Source organism: Triticum aestivum, chromosome 3A (genome assembly GCF_018294505.1).
Source record: "Triticum aestivum cultivar Chinese Spring chromosome 3A, IWGSC CS RefSeq v2.1, whole genome shotgun sequence".
NCBI lineage: Eukaryota > Viridiplantae > Streptophyta > Magnoliopsida > Poales > Poaceae > Triticum > Triticum aestivum.
In genome coordinates, this window is record NC_057800.1 from 188,849,685 (window position 1) to 188,863,498 (window position 13,814).

Sequence of the window (13,814 nt, forward strand, 5' to 3'; positions counted from 1 at the left end):
TATCCTTTCTGACCGATCTATCATAGACTTCGTACTAGAATAACACCTTAAGACACAAATCAACCAAAACCCTAATGTCACCTAGATACTCCAATGTCACCTCAAGTATACGTGGGTATGATTATACGATATGCATCACACAATCTAAGATTCATGTATTCAACCAACACAAAGAACTTCAAAGAGTTCCCCAGAGTTTCTACCGGAGAATCAAGACGAAAACGTGTGCCAACCCCTATGCATAAGTTCACGAGGTCACGGAACTCGCAAGTTGATCACCAAAACATACATCAAGTGGATCACGTGATATCCCATTGTCACCACAGATAAGCACATGCAAGACATACATCAAGTGTTCTCAAATCCTTAAAGACTCAATCCGATAAGATAACTTCAAAGGGAAAACTCAATTCATCACAAGAGAGTAGAGCGGGAGAAACATCATAATATCCAACTATAATAGCAAATCTCGCGATACATCAAGATCGTACCACCTCAAGAAAACGAGAGGGAGAGAGAGATCAAACACATAGCTACTGGTACATACCCTCAGCCCCGAGGGTGAACTACTCCCTCCTTGTCATGGAGAGCGCTGGGATGATGAAGATGGCCACCGGAGAGGGATTCCCCCCCTCCGGCAGGGTGCCGGAACGGGTCTAAATTGGTTTTTGGTGGCTAAGGAGGCTTCTGGCGGCCAAACTCCCGATCTATTGTGCTCCTCGATGTTTTTAGGGTGTATTGATATATATAGGTGAAAGAAGTCGGTCAGGGGAGCCACGAGGGGCCCACGAGGGTGGGGGCGCGTCCAGGGGGCAGGCGCACCTCCCTGGCTCGTGGCCACCTCAAAGCTTCCCTGACATCTATTCCAAGTCTCCTGGATTGCTTCCGTTCCAAAAATAACTCTCCCGAAGGTTTCATTCCGTTTGGACTCCGTTTGATATTCCTTTTCTTCAAAACACTGAAATATGCAAGAAAACAACAATTTGGGCTAGGCCTCCGGTTAATAGGTTAGTCCCAAATATAATATAATATAATAGTGTATAATAAAGCCCATAAACATCCAAAACAGATAATATAATAGCATGGAACAATAAAAAATTATAGATACGTTGGAGACGTATCAGTCACCTCCAGAAACGAGAAACATATCCTTGGTCCTTTTCAGGTACTTCAGGATATTCTTGACCACTGTCCAGTGATCCACTCCTGGATTACTTTGGTAGCTCCCTGCCAAATTTATGGCAAGGCACACATCAGGTCTGGTACATAGCATGGCATACATAATAGAACCTATGGCTAAGACATAGGGAATGACTTTCATTCTCTCTCAATCTTCTATCATGGTCGAGCTTTGAGTCTGACTCAATTTCACACCTTGCAACACATGCAAGAACCCTTTCTTAGACTTTTCCATTTTGAACTTCTTCAGAACTTTGTCAAGGTATGTGCTTTGTGAAAGTCCTATCAAACGTCTTGATCTATCCCTATAGATCTTGATGCCCAATATATAAGCAGCTTCATCAAGGTCTTTCATTGAAAAATTCTTATTCAAATATCCTTTTATGCTATCTAGAAATTCTATATCATTTCCAATCAGTAATATGTCATCCACGTATAACACTAGAAATGCTATAGAGCTCCCACTCACTTTCTTGTAAATACAGGTTTCTCCATAAGTAAACCATATGCTTTGATCACAACATCAATGCGTACATTCCAACTCCGAGATGCTTGCACCAGTCCATAAATGGATCACTGGAGCTTGCACACTTTGTTAGCACCTTTAGGATCGACAAAACCTTTTGGTTGCATCATATACAACTCTTCTTTAAGAAATCCATTAAAGAATGTAGTTTTGACGTCCATTTGCCAGCTTTCATATTCATAAAATGAGTCAATTGCTAACATGATTCCGACAGACTTAAGCATCACTATGGGTGAGAAAGTCTCATCTTAGTTAACTGATATGTCTCCAATGTATCTACAATTTATGATTGTTCCATGCTATTATATTATATGTTTTGGATGTTTTATATGCATTAATATGCTATTTTATATTATTTTTTGGGACTAACCTATTAACCTAGAGCCCAGTGCCAGTTCCTACTTTTCCCCTGTTTTTGAGTTTCGCAGAAAAGGAATACCAAATGGAGCCAAACCGAATAAAACCTTCACAATGATTTTTCTTGGACCGGAAGACTACCAGGAGACTTAGAGATGAAGTTGGAGGAGCCACGAGGCGGTCACAAGGATGGAGGGCACGCCGCCCACCCTTGTGGACCCCTCGGGCACCTCCTGAACTAATTCTTTCGCCTCTATATTCCCATATATACCCAAACCACCAGAGGCTTCCACGAAAACACTTTTCCACTGCCGCAACCTTCTGTACCCGTGAGATCCCATCTAAGGACCTTTTCTGGCACCCTGCCTGTCAGGGGCGATGCTGATTCCCGCCAACACCTATGGGGACAGGGCCCCTTTTCGGTTTGGTGGGGGGCGGAGAGCGCACAAAGAGCGGATCGAGGCAGTGCACGCGGGCGATTTTACCCAGCTTCGGGCCGCACGGATGCGTAAAACCCTACTGCTGCTTGTTTGTGTATATTGGATTCTTGCTCAGGAGCGATGGACGCTGCCAGACTGAGCTTGAGAGTGTTCCTGGTGTTGAACGAGCCGAACTGCTCGAGCCTCTGAATTCTCTAAACCCTTCTCTACGTTGCGCTTGGGCCTCCTTTTATACTCTCAAGGGGTCACCGACAGGGGGCAACGTAGACAAGAAGGGTAAAAATGGAAAAGGATGCGGTAGGTGCAGCTACCGCTACTATGGATACAGTGCGCCCTACCTAACTCTGACGGCAGGGGACAAAGGCATTAAATGCCTGCCTGAGTCTCCTAAACAGTGCAAAAGGTGACCGTTAGGAGTGCCACCGTTTGCCACGATGGGCTTCTCTTCATCTCCGTTTCCCACCACGTACCCCTAGCTGCACGGCCTCCCGCCACGTGCGATCTGGGAGAGTCCCAGAGCAACACGTTAGCAGGTGAGCTGGAGCGCGGGCACGAAGTGGGGGTTTCCCGCGGCATGCTCCTTGCCGCGGCCGTCGTCTTGTCGCGTCTGGAAGCTTGTCGCTCGCCGGTTCTTGCCGGGACGTAGGGCGCGTCGCGGCAAGCCTTCTTGGTATGTCTTGAGTGGCCTTCCCGGCAAGCTCCTCTTGCCGGGGTCTTGTCTCTTCCCGGCAAGCTCCTCTTGCCGGGGCCTTGGTTGGCCTTCCCAGCAAGTTCCTCTTGCCGGGGCTTTGATTTGAATACTTTGTTCTTGAATGGTCTTCAAGGGAACCACGGAGGGTCCTGGCCGTAACCCGGCAAGCCTTGCCGCGGGGCGCTGCAACTGCCCGTGCACGAGTTCGGGGTAATAGGGTACCCCTACTCTAGTACACCGACAGGAGCCCCCGGGCCTGGGCCATACACGGTGCCGAGCGCTGTTGGGCCAGGCCCAAAACAGTGCACGGGCACGCACGGCCTAGGTCATGCCGAATCTAACTCCGCTCCCACCGCGCACGCCCAGAACGGCACACGTCAAACGCGACGTCGAGATCGTGGGTGGCGTGCGTGGGGCTAAGCCCCCCCGAGCATGCGTCAGGCCACGATGATGGGGACGATTCACGCCCTCCTCCTTAAACGGAGGTAGGTGTGAGGGCGTGGTGCATTTACTGGACGGGGCCGGTGCGCGGTTTTCGGGACGTCCACTCCCCGCATTCACGGGGCGGAGCGACGCCGCCTCATCTGTCGCCTTAGTTCTGCATCCCCGCCACGCGGCTCCCATGCGCTTGAGGTCACGGACGGTGGATTGGGAAACTGGGCCGTCGCGAGCGGGTTGGCCCCGACTCCCTGCCCTTCCCGTGCCTTGATTCGCTGAGCGGGGCGGCCGAGCCCCCACCTCGCTCCTTTATAAAGAGCGGGACGGGAGCATGGAAACCCGCACTCTCTCATCTTCTCCTTTCTTCAGCTTCTGCTCCCCTTTCTCTCATCTGCCATGGAGAAAGGGAACCCAGGCCCTTCATCGGTGGCGGCGAGGGTCGCCACCAGACAGCGCCTCTCTCCCTCTTCTGTGCCCGTGGTGGCTGAGCCAGTCTTGAGGGGAAGAGGAAGGGGACGAGGTCGCGGACGAGGTCGAGGCGCTCGGGGAAGAGGCGGACGGGGCGGCGCGTCAGCTTCACCTCCGCCGGCGGCTCTTCCCCCCACGGCAGTCCATATAGGGGACGACCCTTGCGAGTTCTTCGTCAGGCTGCGCCGGGCGCCTCGTCGTCGCCTCCGGCTTCCAGCCCCGTTTGCGCGCGCGATGGAAGTGGAGCCGCCCGAGACGCTGAGACTGCACATGAGGGGCTGTGGGATCAGCGGCACGCGAGTCCGCATTGCATTCCCAGCCCCTAATGTGATGTATCTTGATCGAGGGTGGAAGACGTTCGCCCGCATCCACAGCTTGACGGAGGGGTTTACCCTCCATTTTAAGTTGATGGAGGGCGATCTCCTCTCCGTCAAGGCCTTCGGGTGCTTCGGCACTCGGGTGAAGTGCTGCGTGGATAGCTCCTCCGACAGCGAAGGCTCCTCCTCGAGCGAGAGCGACGAGGAGGGGAGCAACAGCGACGACGAGGGTAGCGGGCGGCGGAGTAGCGGGTCCGACTAGGCATCGGGCGCCGCCTTGCGCGGCACCGGCGACTCCATCATCCGGGTCGCCGGCTTCTTGAACTCCCCGGGGTCGTCTCCTTGGGCGGCTGGCGTAGGGAGGCCGCGGAAGGGGAAGAGGGTAGGCGACAAGGCCGTCAAGCTGGAGTACGAGGGCGTGGTGCCCTCGACAGCGTGCTAACGTCCCGCCGCCCCGTCTTCGAGCCCCGCTTCCAGCGTCGCCGTCGCCGTCCAGCCTTCGGACGGCCCCCGGGATGTTCCTTTGGTGTCTTCTGGCACCCGTAGCTCGCCTAGGCACTCCTTTTGCCCTTTTCGCCTCCTTGACCTGCCTCCTGAAAAGGGGGACAGGAAAGGGATCACGGGCATCTTATCTTTTTAATTTGTAAGCCTTCGGGCCTTAGCTGTATCTAAAATCTGTAATCCTCTCTTTCATGTTTTTCATCCTTTATGGACTGTACCTGAGTGGGATGTTTTTTAATGAAAGGGGATGCTTGCCGGGTTATTTGTCTCGCGAGTTAAACCCACGCCAAGGAGCAAATCCTTGGTATCCCTCGGACAGACATTTCATCTCCCGGCAACAGACCCTGCCGCCTTCCCACGTCGCTCGACCTTTCTCACGCTTTTGACGGAGGCAGGAACGAGGTGGGTGCGGTCTCCTCGCTTCATCCCCTTGCTGCCGCGACTACGACCAAACTTGGCCCCGAGAACGAGCCCCAGGGCCTAGAGTCAAGGGAGCACGGCAGTTTCCGGGAAGAAACGTGGTTTCGCATTCCCCAGTCCATAAGAGGATGCATGATGAGGGATGAAAGACTTATCTGATAGCGCAGCCCTCGGCAACTCTGGTTTGCCGTGGACGATTCTTGGCACTCACAGCCCCCGACGATACTGGCTTGTCGGGAAGGCTCTTATCTTCAGCAGAGAACTTCGTCGTTCTCGATGCCGGCTTCCGGCAAGCTGGTTGCCAGGAAGGCTTTTATCTTCAGCAGAGAACTTTGACGTTCTCGATGCCGGCTTCCGGCAAGCTGGTGGCCAGGAAGGCTTTTATCTTCAGCAGAGAACTTTGACGTTCTCGATGCCGGCTTTCGGCAAGCTGGTTGCCAGGAAGGCTTTTATCTTCAGCAGAGAACTTCGACGTTCTCGATGCCGGCTTCCGGCAAGCTGATTGCCAGGAAGGCTTTTATCTTCAGCAGAGAACTTTGACGTTCTCGATGCCGGCTTCCGGCAAGCTGATTGCCAGGAAGGCTTTTATCTTCAGCAGAGAACTTTGACGTTCTCGATGCCGGCTTCCGGCAAGCTGGTTGCCAGGAAGGCTTTTATCTTCAGCAGAGAACTTTGACGTTCTCGATGCCGGCTTCCGGCAAGCTGATTGCCAGGAAGGCTTTTATCTTCAGCAGAGAACTTTGACGTTCTCGATGCCGGCTTCCGGCAAGCTGGTTGCCAGGAAGGCTTTTATCGTCAGCAGAGAACTTTGACGTTCTCGATGCCGGCTTCCGGCAAGCTGATTGCCAGGAAGGCTTTTATCTTCAGCAGAGAACTTTGACGTTCTCGATGTCGGCTTCCAGCAAGCTGATTGCCAGGAAGGCTTTTGGTGAAGAACTTCGTTGTTCTTGACACCGGCTCCCGGCAAGATCGTTGCCGGAAAGGCTTATGGCGAAGAACTTCGTTGTTCTTGACACCGGCTCCCGGCAAGATCGTTGCCGGAAAGGCTTATGGCGAAGAACTTCGTCATTCTTGATGCCGAAAAGATTGGCCCTAAGGGCATTGCCAGCCCCCGGGCCATAACTGCGTTCAAACATAGCAAGTGATTAGCATCCGAAGTGCACTCAACTTGCTTGCGAATTTCGACTTTTCGCTACATATTCCCTATGCCTGCTGGAATGCTTTCCGGTGCGTACGATCCAGCCAGTAGCGCTTGAGGGAACGGGCCCTTAGCGGCTATTCGGGAACAACGCCTCCCGGAAAGGTTTACTGGTTCTAGCGCAACCGCACAAGTTGCCGAGCGGACTCGAGGCAATCATGGAGCGCAACTAGCCCCGAGAAGGCTCCTCGGCATACAGGTCTATGCAGAAATCTCAAATAAATAGCGCATGCTATCTTCTTGTTCAACCCTTCTTTGTACGTCCACCCTACGCTTTCTAGGGAAACTTGCCGGTGCAGGCACCCTTGCCGCGAGCGCCGAGTGCGGAACTTCAGCAGCCTGCTGGCGGGGTCGCTACCGACAAGTAATCTTGTCGCAACTAGTTGCAGCTCGCTTAAGTTGTTGAGCGGACTCGAAACAAAGTAACGGCGCTAGCAGCTCACTTAAGTTGCTGAGCGGACTCGAAGCAAAGTAAGGGCGCTAGCAGCTCACTTAAGTTGTTGAGCGGACTCGAAACAAAGTAAGGGCGCGACTAGCTATGAGTTGATTCCTCCGCGCACAGGTTTTTCGTACAAAGAACAAGATCTCCGAGGCGGATAACCTTATATAGAAAGGAAATATCTAAAGTTTTGCATGACTTAGCTTTTTCTGTTGCCGTACTGGCGTCGTTCTTTTGCTTGCCCGCTCCTTGCGAGCCATGACGATGAAGATTTAGCTTGCGTGCACGCCGGATCGGGTTCGCACGATCTCGACGCCCCCTACCTGGCGCGCCAGAGATGTCGGGGGCGATGCTGATTCCCGCCAACACCTATGGGGACAGGGCCCCTTTTCGGTTCGGTGGGGGGCGGAGAGCGCACAAAGAGCAGATCGAGGCAGTGCACGCGGGCGATTTTACCCAGCTTCGGGCTGCACGGATGCGTAAAACCCTACTGCTGCTTGTTTGTGTATATTGGATTCTTGCTCAGGAGCGATGGACGCTGCCAGACTGAGCTTGAGAGTGTTCCTGGTGTTGAACGAGCCGAACTGCTCGAGCCTCTGAATTCTCTGAACCCTTCTCTACGTTGCGCTTGGGCCTCCTTTTATACTCTCAAGGGGTCACCGACAGGGGGCAACGTAGACAAGAAGGGTAAAAATGGAAAAGGATGCAGTAGGTGCAGCTACCGCTACTGTGGATACAGTGCGCCCTACCTAACTCTGACGGCAGGGGACAAAGGCATTAAATGCCTGTCTGAGTCTCCTAAACAGTGCAAAAGGTGACCGTTAGGAGTGCCACCGTTTGCCACGATGGGCTTCTCTTCATCTCCGTTTCCCACCACGTACCCCTAGCTGCACGGCCTCCCGCCACGTGCGCTCTGGGAGAGCCCAGAGCGACACGTTAGCAGGTGAGCTGGAGCGCGGGCACGAAGTGGGGATTTCCCGCGGCATGCTCCTTGCCGCGGTCGTCGTCTTGTCGCGTCTGGAAGCTTGTCGCTCGCCGGTTCTTGCCGGGACGTAGGGCGCGTCGCGGCAAGCCTTCTTGGTATGTCTTGAGTGGCCTTCCCGGCAAGCTCCTCTTGCCGGGGTCTTGTCTCTTCCCGGCAAGCTCCTCTTGCCGGGGCCTTGGTTGGCCTTCCCGGCAAGTTCCTCTTGCCGGGGCTTTGATTTGAATACTTTGTTCTTGAATGGTCTTCAAGGGAACCACGGAGGGTCCTGGCGGTAACCCGGCAAGCCTTGCCGCGGGGCGCTGCAACTGCCCATGCACGAGTTCGGGGTAATAGGGTACCCCTACTCTAGTACACCGACACTGCCGGATGGGGATTCGATCACGAAGGGCTTCTACATCAACTGTATTACCCTTCTGATGAAGCGTGAGTACTTTACCTCAGATGAATTTTGTATGATCATCTTATCTATGAATATTATTTGAATCTCCTTTGAATTATTTTATGCATGATTTTATATCTTTGTAATTCTCTTCGAATTATCGGTTTGGTTTGGCCAACTAGATTGGTTTTTCTTGCAATGGGAGAAGTGCTTAGCTTTGGGTTCAATCTTGCGGTGTCCTTTCCCAGTGACAGTAGGGGCAACAAGGCACGTATTGTATTGTTGCCATCGAGGATAAAAAGTTGGGGTTTTCATCATATTGCTTGAGTTAATCCCTCTACATCATGTCATCTTGCTTAATGCATTACTCTGTTCTTTATGAACTTAATACTCTAGATGCATGATGAATAGCAGTCGATTCGAGTACTAGTAGAAGATGCAGAATCATTTTGGTCAACTTGACATGGGCGTGATGCCTATATTCATGATAATTGCCTTAGATATCGTCACAACTTTGCGCTTTTCTATCAATTGCTCGACAGTAATTTTTTCACCCACCGTATTATTTGCTATCTTGGGAGAAGCCTCTAGTGAAACCTATGGCCCTTGGGTCTATTTTGCATCATATAAGTTTCCGATCTATCATATTAGTTTCCGATTTACTATTTTTGCAATCTTTTACTTTCCGATCTATTCTCCAAAAATACCAAAAATATTGACTTCACCGTTTATCTATCTCTATCAAATCTCACCTTTGCAAATAACTGTGAAGGGATTAACAACCCCTTTATTGCAGTGGGTGCAAGTTGTATGTTTGTTTGTGCAGGTATTTGGAGATTTGTGCGTGGTCTCCTACTGGATTGATACCTTGGTTCTCAAACTGAGGGAAATACTTATCTCTACTTTGCTGCATCACCCTTTCCTCTTCAAGGGAAAAACCAACGCAAACTCAAGAAGTATCAGGGAGAATTTCTGGCCCCGTTGCTAGGGAGATCTACGCCAAGTGAAGACATACCAAGTGCCCATCATAAATTCTCATCTCTTGCATTACATTATTCGCCATTCGCCTCTCATTTTCCTCTCCCCCACTTCTAAAATGATTTTTGAGAAGTTTTGTCTTTTCTTCGCCCCTCTTCCATTTGTCTTCTTCGTTTGCTTTCAGATTGCTTGATTTGTTTGCTTCCACCATGTCTGAATCTGGGGAGGTTATCGTTGAAATGGAGAGTAGTAACAATGGGGGAAACTTTGATGCTTGTGTTAATACCAATCCTCATGAAGAATCTACTATCTTTCACACTAAAAAACCTCACACGGGTAGCGACAATATTATTAGAAAAGGGGTTATTCAAGATTTCTTTACTTGTGCCGGTGCGCTTCCCACTTTGGGTGGATCTATTCTCCATAAAACTAGTAGTCTTGCAGATGTTATAACCTTGCTCGTGGTTGAACTTGAAAGACAATTTGTTCACATACATCCATCCATACAAAGGATTTTTCTAGATTTTTCTAATATTGAGCATTCTTCGGTTAAGCGCGCCACCACTATATTTCTAGCACATGAGTTTAGATTATTATGAAAGAAGCTAGTGAAATTTTCGCGCATTATAAATTTGATGGTGGTCGTCCTCCCATAGAGGGAATTCTCTTTAATCAAGAGGACATAATGCGTTTACGATCTTTAGATCATGATGCTTATAATGAAAATTTAAGAAAGAGGGTCCCTACCGATGTTTTAGTTGATAATATTTCCGAGCTTAATGCTAATTTTGCTATAGAAAACAACAGATTGGGTTTCTCTCCTGGACACAAGCTCATGACTTTCTACCAAAATAATGCTTATAATGATGAGTTGGTTATACAATATGAGGGGCCGAAGGAGGAACCAACTCCTCCCGAACTTGATCTTGGGTATTCCTATCCCATTAAATTTAGCCCTTTTGATTACTTTTTCTTACCAAAGAGAAAACTTGCTACTGAACGAAGGGAGTATGAGATGAGTTTTCAAGATTTGCCTTACCATTATTATGATTATACCTAGATCTATCCATGTTTTTATGCCTAGATAAGGGCGTTAAACAATAGCGCTTGTTGGGAAGCAACCCAATTTTATTTTTTGTTTTTTCTTTTTAGGTTCTGTTTTGCATTAAATAATTCATCTAGCCTCTGGTTATATGTGGCTTTGTGTTTTAATTAGTGTTTGTGCCAAGTAAGACCTTTAGGATGGCTTACGGTGATAGTTGATTTGATCTTGCTGAAAAATAGAAACTTTTGCGCTCAGGAAAATAATTTTCATTTTCAACACAAGCGTGATAAATTCTGATTATTTATGTAGCGACCTGACCCAAATGGATCGAAGTCTTTGTGCTTAAGTGTCATCCCTGGATCGGTATGCTGACACACACATTACTCAAGGAATTATAACAGAGTTCAATCACACACTTTATTACATCAAGGTCTTCAATAGAGTATTTATTACAATAATATGTCCAAAGGCCATCTAAATAAAAATAACTGCAGAAGCATTGAAGGTAAATGAGTCCATCCAACTCCACGGAAAACTGAGTGTAGAACAACGACCTATCGCACCTTTAATCTTCGTCGGAAAAGTCTGCAACATGAGATGTTGCAGCCGTGTAGGTCAGCACATGGAATCTGCTGGCAATTTCACACCATAGAATAATAATGGAACAAAAACTATCTCTATATGCAAATTTAGCTGGTCGAGGCTCTAAGTTTAATTTTTGCATAAAGCAAAATTTACCCTACAACAAACGAATAATTTTTTTATTACTACTAATTTAAAATGCCATAACTAAGAAGGTTCCTCCAACTAAAACCCAAAATTCCCAAGTTATTAGCAACCCAATAATTTAATTAAAAGAGTGATGAGATCAACCAATAATTCACTTCTAGATACTCAAGTTGTCCATAACCGGGGATACGACTAATAATGATTAGTTTGTGCACTCTACAGAGGTTTGCGCACTTTTCCCCACAAGACTCGACCACCTCCATGATCGGAATATCGAGACACAGCCTTTCAGAAGCGTTTCCCTTTAACCCTGGGTAGACCGGTACACCTACTTTCCCCTACATCAGCTAGTCTACCGCGGAAATAGGTCACACAACTTACTCAACTATGTCAGAGCCCATAAAGGCTCGTGGCTGCACACGGAAGTTTCTAGGCATGAAATATCTTATGATCCCTTTAAGCCTGGGTGGGGGACCTAGGGTAATCACACGGGTACTCCGGGATTCCCCTTGGGCAAGCACTGGTTACTCCAGGTGCCCCAGACAATCCACCCAGATGTGTATTAAAGTTGCCACCTTATGTTGTCCCAAAATTATTATCTCTCACAACTTGCATGGATCACACATACCAATCCCCGTCTACGAGCATGGCTAAGCAATATATGACATAACAAAAATTCTCGGGGTGATCAAAGGTCATAGGTTCCTACCACATGAACTACATAGCATAACCACATGTTCCCAATCCTACTCATGCAATCTTAAAGGGTTAAACTAATGCATAGTAAAAACTGGGTTAAACTAATGCATTCCGGATGATCTAGCGTAAGCAACCAATAACATACATAAGCATACAAGCAAAGAATCAAAAACAAAACAAAGAGAGGACTTCGGAAAACTTTAAAAACAACCAATTAAATTTTTTGTACAGAATGCAATTTTTACACCAACCAAAATAAATGGTTTTGGTTTTAACGGGAAGTACATGTTACGAGCTTCGATTTGCAAAAATAATCACCTAAAACGGAGTTATGAAACTCGAGATACGGCCTAACGAAGTTTGAATTCAGATATGTTTGAATTCAAATTTTAAAATTTTCAAAAATATTTTTCGTTTGGTTCTCTGGATAGATGGGATTTCTATGAACTAGTAGGAAAAAGAATCAACTAAATCGGATCTATAGACTAAAAGATATACAAGAAAAAAGATTTGGTAAAGAATCTGAATTTGGAAAAAATCTTGAAAAAGAAAAAAATTCGGCCAGGGACAAGTGGCGCTCTGTGATTCGCTGGCTGGGTGCTCACCGGACTTGTCGCCGGAGACGAGGAAGAAGGTGGCTCCGGTGTGCTTCGGCGAAGGACGCATGCGGAATGATGTAGAGGACGATGAGGTGAACCACTTGCACAAGTTGTGGTTGTAGATTGCTTCCTGTACGCACGGTGAGAGGTCGCCGGAATTCACGAACTCCGGCGAGCAATTGGCGAGGTTAGGGAGGGGGGAAAACTCCAGAAAGAGAGGGCTTCGGACGAGGGGTGAGAGGGGCTCCCAGGGGTGCTTTATATAGGGCTTAGGGAGGTATGGAGATGAGCTCAGCGTTGCCGTCTTTATGATGTTAATGGTGGCTATTACTTGGGCTTCTAATGTCCATTGGAGGAGGAATTAAGGTGCACTAGTGAAGGGGAAAAGGTAGAGGGAGTTGAGGGGAACCGATTCAGAGCGGTTTTGGAGCAAGGGAGAGGATGGGAGGGGTGGGGTGCTGCCTGCGTGTGTTTTGTAACGTTGAAAGGAAGAAGATAGCGCCTCAGCATGGGCCTACTGGACTGCATTTTTTTAAACATTTTTTATAGCAGCATTGAAGCACCAAAAGACAAATGAAAATAAGTCTAAGAATTCCCAGAAAATTCACATAGTAATATGGTCTTATATATGACCTTGCGAACTTTTATCCGGCCTAAAATGCAAATTTTCAAAAATAAACTTTTTGCTTTGCTACTAAAATAAATTGCAAATAAAAATCAACAAACATATTTTGGTTCCAAATTCAGTTTCCAATATTTTCTTTTCTGATTTTGAAGAAGTCATTTTATCTTCTCTCCTTATTTTATTTTTGATATAAAGGAAATGAATTTTTTGGTGAAACCGAATTTGATTCAAACTCCCAACTTTGAAAAAAAAATTCAAAATTGGTTTTTAGGGAAACTTCCAACTCTCTCTTTTCGTCCTTGAGTTGCTCAAAGTTCCTTGGATCAAAAATCAAATAAAACAAATGGGGCAAAAATGCATAAATCATGGATGCATATGAATGATCTATTATAAACATCCAAATTGAAAATTGGGATGTTACAAACCTATCCCCTTAAGATGAATCTCGCCCTCAAGATTCGGGTTGGCTAGCAAAAAGGTGTGGGTGGTCCTGTTGGAGGTCTTCTTCTCGTTCCCAGGTGGCTTCTTCCTCAGTATGATGACTCCACTGAACCTTGCAAAACTTGATGACCTTGCTGCGGGTAACCCTGCTTGCAGTCTCGAGAATCTTAATGGGCTTCTCCTCATAGGTCAGCTCACTATCCAACTGTATGTCCTCTAGTGGCACTGTATCTCTCAAAGGAATATCGGCCATCTCTGCATGGCACTTCTTCAACTGGGAAACGTGAAACACATCATGAACTCCTGACAAGGCTTCTGGTAATTCCAACTTGTAGGCAACTTCACCCATCGTTCTAAAAC